Source organism: Poecile atricapillus, chromosome 14 (genome assembly GCF_030490865.1).
Source record: "Poecile atricapillus isolate bPoeAtr1 chromosome 14, bPoeAtr1.hap1, whole genome shotgun sequence".
Taxonomy (NCBI): domain Eukaryota; kingdom Metazoa; phylum Chordata; class Aves; order Passeriformes; family Paridae; genus Poecile; species Poecile atricapillus.
The window spans coordinates 13,993,585-14,000,648 of NC_081262.1; positions in this window are offsets into that span (position 1 = coordinate 13,993,585).

Sequence of the window (7,064 nt, forward strand, 5' to 3'; positions counted from 1 at the left end):
ACAATGTAGCTCACAGCAGAATTACATGGAGAGAAGACTCCAGCTGAGAGGGAAGGATGAAAATGCCCAGGCAGGACCTCCTGGTGATTTGGTATCCCTGTGGGGATTTTGGAGTGAACTGATGCAGTGAGGTCTACAGGAGGATGGGCTTTGTGGGGACCAAAAGCCAAACTGTGTTAGAGCCTGGTAGAAGGCATGGACAGTGATTACAGGGTACAAACCACCTTCTCCAGAGCTCTGCACTGAAACAAAGGGCAGGAAGGAAACAATTCACAGGACAACCTTACAAACCATGCACTAACAATTCAGAGGATGCTCAGAAGCAGGATGAGTTATTCTGGAAAGCTGTTCCTGAACCCAGCAATGACAACTGAACAAGCAATGGCATTTTCTGCCTCTCTTTCACTTGCTGCTAAAATATCTACACTAAAGCTTGTGACAGTGGGAACACTGTGAAGGTTAAAGGAATGTTCTTGGAGCATCACTGAAGGATGCTGTGGTCCTTGCTGTGCTCACAGGACTTCCAAAGGATGTTGGTGAAATACTGCTCTCACTGATATCAAAAGCAAAATTGTCACTGACATCCATAGGGCTGTCACTTTTTAATCTCTGGTGCTGGATACATCTGGATATGTTCCCCTCTGTGTTCCATGCCTGGAGAAGTCACGTGTCATTTCTAAGGAATGAGCCAAGAGATATTATAATTTCTTCCTTGAACTTACTGGTACAGTACTTTGTGTGTGTTATTTGCTGCCTTTAATGCTCACATGCTTTCTCAATCCTCTGTTTCTAGGATAAAAAACCTACTCACCAGAACTATGCTTGGTCAGAGATTGAAAGAGGTTCTCTACACTGGGGGGTTGTTACTAATTATCCAGGAAGAAGAGGATTGCAAGTGACTTTTCCTTAGGCAGGCCACAGTGAGAAAGGAAAGCTGTCTTCCCTTATCTTGATCAATGCATGGTGAGGTTCCCCTTGATCTGGCAGGGCTGCCATGAAGGTAAAAATGATAATTTTCAAACTGAAGTGTTGAGCTGCTTCATGCTAATTGCTTGAATCTCCTCAGGACAGGGAAGACAGCCAGGACAAGCTTTTCAATACTCTTGAAAAGGTTTGGGTGTTCAATCCCACTTACTTCGACGTGGCTGCTATGTCAAAATCTCCTGGGCAGCCTGAGCAACTGGTCCCACTTTTTTTTGTTTTGTGATTGATTTTATTTTGTGAAACACTCAAAATGTGCTTGGGAATTGAAACTGAGAAGAACATTCAGTCTCCAGTCCAAAACCTGTTTGTTATGCCTTGTTTGGACTGGTGGCAATTGTATAATTACCTCTTGGTCTGCTTCTTGCTGCAGAAATTTCTGTTTGTGCTCAATCCTAATTTTTAGCACTGGGTGCATCAAGGTGTGATCACAGCAAGAAAACACAGATGTGGGGAAGAGCCACTTCTCACTGGAAGCCTGGAGGAACATCAGTGAAAGTAGAAATACAGCAAGCAGGATGCTTCCCTCCAGCCTGAGCTTCCTGTAGGAATAAAATTAATCTTCTTCAACCTGAGGATAAATAACCAACTGAGGAGCAGCTGGGACAGCCTGAAGATTTGTTCAGTTGTCTGTGAGCTGAAGGCTGAAGATAAAATATCTGCTCCAGAGCAAACGAGCGTGATGTAGGAGTGTCTGGTTAACATTCAATGGCCCGGGGTTTGCAGGACTTCAGACGAGCTGTAACAGGGTTTGTTTGAAGCCTGAAAACTGACAGATCTGAAAGCTGTGGCAGAGCCCACAGGTTAAAACCTGCTCATTTCGCATACATGTGTAATCTCAAGGAGCAGCTTTTGTGAGGAGAAGACTTGACCCTTTGTCTAGTTTTGACACATATTTTCCTTTTTAATATCATTTTGAAGAGTATCTGTTGCTGAGCAGAGCTTATTGGGAATATCTGCTGGCTTCTGAGACTATTATTATAAGCAGGACTTGAGCTACAGAGAGATCAAACAGTCTCCAGCTGCTGAACTTCCAGTGCCCTTTCCAGCAGCTGTTGGTATTTTACAGCTCCCAGGATTTATATATTGCAAACAAGCCTTTTGTACAAAGCAGATATGATTTTCATAGGCCACAAAGGCAGTCCCAAATCATGGCTCACAAGTAACACACTGCCAGATTCTCTGGTGTGTTTGAGCTGTGCACTCTTCCTGCTCCAGGCAGGATGGGAGAGCAAAGCACAGTGCTGGTCTGATGGGACCTGGCTGCTCAAATCTCAGTGGGATGGAAAATTAATTATTTTTTAAATTATTTTAGATGTTTGACACAATGGCCTGGCTTCCAGCTTATGGTGCAGATCAAGAATTCCCTTGTGGGGGTCTGTGTCCCTCCTGTCCTTTGATGTCCTGGGCACTGGTCCAGAAGAAGAGACTTCTGACTTGGGATGTCATGGAGAAATTCAAGCAGAAGCCAAGGAGGAGCAGGCAGAGGTGGACAACATGGACCTGGGTTGAGATCTCACGCTTGGTGACACAAACCAGGACAAAGCCAGTGTGCTACGAGCTCAGCCAGTTCATTGAGATTGGAAAAGCTGCTAAAACCAGACTCTTGTTTCTGGGGAATATAGAATGACCTTAAACAACACATTGATTTTTATTTTTTTTTTTTTAAATGAACAGATGTGCCATTGAGAGTCAGAGCTGGCATCCACAGCTGCCACAGGGCAGCAGGCCTGGCAGATGGCTGAGCTGTCAGCTAAGGACTTGATCCTGCTTTGTCCTGCAGCCCTGCCTTGCCAGTGAGTTTGGAGCCACGGTGGAGCACAGGCACAGACCCTCCAGAGCTTACAGGGGCCCAGGGGCAGCAGCACCTTGTTTGAGGTATTATTGCTCTGCTCCAGCCAGCCAGCCCTGCTGAACAGTGTGTGTGTGTGAAGGGATGGAGCTGAGAGCTGCTTCTCTTCTGTCCTTCCCAGCTTGCTCCCAGAAGGTCTGGTCTGCAACTATTTTGCTGAGTATGCAGCAAGGGAATGGGGACAATGAGGGATTTCCTCCCTGTTATTTAGATTAACATGTTCACCTTCCCTCCAACAGTGGCTAACAAAGTTACTCAGCTTCAGTCTGGAGAGTTCCAATGGTGTCACCACCAGGGCGAGGGGAAAAGCAGTGAACAAGCTGAAGTGGAAGAGCATCCTCTCAGTATCATAGTGCCAGAATGGAGGATTTGGCCAGCAGGTCACTGATGGCCATCAAAGGCTGCCACTGTAACAGCCTCTGGGCGAATCACCCAACTTCCTCAAGCCCAAGGGAGGAGAAGGGGAACATCAGCACAGCTAGTGTAGGGCAGTTTTGTTTTTGCCATGCCCCTTCTCTAACCCTGTGTTAGCTGGAACATGCTCTTAGCAAAGTCAGAGATGAACCCAAGCCCCCTGCATGAATAGATCACCCCAAATTTCCATGGGTTTTTCCCATACAGCGACGCTGGGAAAAGTACAAGCTTGTCCCAAATTCATGTGTGCCTGTTGCCATAAAGGCAACAGTGGCTCTGCCATACAGAAATGTGCATCTCAGAAATCCTTTCCAGTGACAATTAGTTGAAAACACTGATTATGCAAATGTCTGACCTGTGACGCCACAGTTGGGTGTTTTAATGCACAAAGAACAGCAAGGCTGTTCCATGACTCCCCAGCATGTTGCCACTGGCTTTGATTAAAAACACAATCCTTACAGAAATTCTGAAAAGGAACAAAACCCCAAAAACTCACAACTTGTGTTTCTAGTGACACAGAGCTATAGGAAAGCTACCTAAAAGGCACATCAACCAAAGATTAAATCAATTTTTGATTCCCTTGCCTGCGTGTTGCTGAAGAGCCAGAGCCCTGCAGCTCACTGCAGCCTGTCTTGCCTTTCCTGGTGGCTGTGCCTCGCCTCTCTGCTGTGCTGTCACACAGCCATGCTAATGCTTAGCAGCAGGAACAGTATTTAAGCATATTATCAAACTCCACCAGTTATTCATATACTCCACTGCACAGACACACTGACAGAACATGATCAGAGCATGAATCACAGGCCCTTTGGTCTATCTTTTTTACACTCAGCAACTATTTCCTTTCTTTGCAACCAAGCAGGTTTCTGAAAGTGACATTTGACTGTGCCAAAATATGTTCTGATTGTGCTTGGTTATAGCAGCCTATAAGCCACATTGTCCTCTCTGTCAGTGTATCAAAGTATGAGCCCAAAAGGTAAAAATATAATCTCTCCACAACATGCTTTCCTTTGGCAGCGCTGCAGAATCATTTATTCAGGGCAAATGGGATTTCCATGGGAAGGACCCCCTGTGAGGACTGAGATTCTAAGGATTGCTTTAATGCTATTCCCACGCCAGCATTAACTAATTTTCTTTCCCTGTACCCACAGGGAGGATTTCTCCCTCTCTCTGCACAGGTTAACAATCATAAATCTGCTTTCTCATGCACTACTACCAGGCTGTTCTCTTGCTGTAGCTGAACTGGTCATGCCTTTCCTCCCCTGCTCCTTTCCAGGTGTGACACAGCATCACAGGGTGGTAACAGAAGAACAAGGATCCCACCAAGCAGTGGTGGATTTGCTTCAGAAATCCAGCATGTCTGCTCTGCATCCTCCTTAAAGCAGAGGAGGCTGCAGGTAGAGTGAACATCAGGGTACGATCAATTCTGGCAGCTCGATGTGTCAGCACGCAAATGTCACCGGTTCTGGTGCCCAGCGCTTCCCCATAGTTCTTTTGTGGAAAGGATAGTTCTGTTACTGTAACACTCCCTTCATCCAGGTAACAGCCCGTGTCTGCCTCTGCATCCTTCTATTCCATGCTGAAAGACAATCTTGCTCTGACCTTGAAATTTCTGCCCCTCCAGCACGAGAGGCAGACAGTGCGCGCCGCGTTCGTGCGCTCCGGGAAGGCACCACAAACACTGCTCCAGAAACATTCCTGCACAGATGGAAGCGTGAGTGCAGTCCTGGATTAATGACAGGCTACATAATCTCCCCCTGGCAGTCAGTGGCCTTCTGCTGCCCAGACAAATGTCAGGTTTCAATCAACCAGAAAAACCCGCTGCCTACCAGGACTGTCATCAGCTCAGCCCAGAACTTTGCTGTTGAGAGATGAATGGGAGAGATGGGAAAACTGCTTTTCAGATTTTGAGCCATCAAATGGACAGGGTTGCATCTTACATCTACTCTTTGCTTGTGGAATTCCATCTTGGGCTTTGCTAAACTGATACAGCAGCATAAAAGGGGAGACTGACTCTGGAGATGCAGTTCAGCACTCAGAGGATGTGATGTTTCTTTCTGAGGCTGCTGTCACAGCACTTCCAGCAACTCTCAGGAGTGCTAGAAACAGGACAGGAAAGCTCAAAAAAATCCTGTTAGTATTTTGCCTTCAAAGTCACAAATGAAGATGGGAAATACATTACAGGGGGAGGCTTGTGTTACTTTTCTGTGTATCCAAAGCCAATGCCAGTTGATATGGGGCTATGATTCCAGCTGGGAAATGCAAATGACTTTATAAAGCAGAAGGTTTCCTCTCTCCAGCCTTGGTAACTCCTGTTAGTTTTTTCACTCCACTCCTCTTTGTCTCATTCCAGGAGCAGCTGGACTAACTGAGGGTTGCTTTGTACAGCACATCTCTGCATTTCACCCACTGCATTGCTCCAAATGGATTCAGTCTGGTACAGCAATCCTCAGGCAAAGCACACAGTGCCTTCTGCACAAGCTGGGGCTGGCTGAGCAGATCCTCATTCAGGAATGAAAGAGTTTGGGTCATCCCTTCACAAGTTGTCTTGTGCCCAAGGGAATGTCAGGCTGAGAGACGCTTCCAAGCGCCAGGGCCAGAGACAGGATGTCTAATAAACCTCTCATTTTGTGAGAGAAGCACAAAGAATTAGGAAATACATGACCTGTAATGAGACAAATCGGCACCATTTTTTATTGGGCTGTATTGCCTCCTGTGACCCTTTTTTTTTTTTCCCTGCAGGATAACCACGGAAACAGGGAGTTGCAGAGGGGGAAGAGCAACATGAGTTTCACCTATGACATATATAATAAAGTGGAAGGGCAAGTAATGGAAAGCAATGAACAGCAAACAAATGTGCTATGAATAGGCAGTTATTGGTGTTGTTTGAATTCCAACACCATTACTGAATGCACATCTTCCACTTGCAGATGCCAAAGGTCTGCATCCTGTGCAGGGATCCTGTCCCTGATGGGAAATCACAGAGGGAGTGGCTAGAAATGACTGCTTCCACTGCTTCTGCTTCTTCCAAGAACTTTCACAGGTAGGAATATCCACAGGCTTCCTTACATCAATATTTCAGTGCCTGTGGGGCTGGAAGATACACCAGAGATCTTAGTGAGAGATGAGGATTCTGCACTGCTGCTGAGTTCTTCTATCATTATACCTGTCTTTCCATGTTAGATACCAAAACCTGAATCCCAGCATGATCTCTCCAGGACAATAAGAATGCACCAGAGTTGCTGCCTGGCTCTCCTGACCTGGGGGAAAAGGAGTGCAGAATTGGATATAAAAGGATACCATTTACTCCAACCAAACTGGTCTGACTAAACTGATGGCAGTTATGACTCAGGATGCCTTTGGTGTAGATGGAACTGCAGAGTTTGAGTTTCTACAGCAACCCACTTCCTCATGCACATAATATTCTCTCTTACACACGCTCCTGAAACTGACTTTTAATCAGACAGTTCAGTTAATAAAATGCAAATGAAGTGCACCTTCAGCTATGTGATAAATCTCACTTGCTCTTTACTATTCCTTAGTCAGGCAAAAATCCTGCTAACTGATCATTTATCCAATTTAAGACTGGAAAGTAAAATGTAGAGAGATTGTTGTAGTCATCTAATATTAGCAGCATGCATCATTAATTTTGCACATATGTTTTTGTCATAACATAATGAAAGTAGCTATTGTAACAGCCACGCAGAAGGGAGCATTCTGTTCTTTCCAAGAACCTAAAATCTGCATTTCCCAACTTTTATAATCATTACACAATAGTCATCACTCCTCCAACCTACTCTATCCTTAGACTTCAACTTAT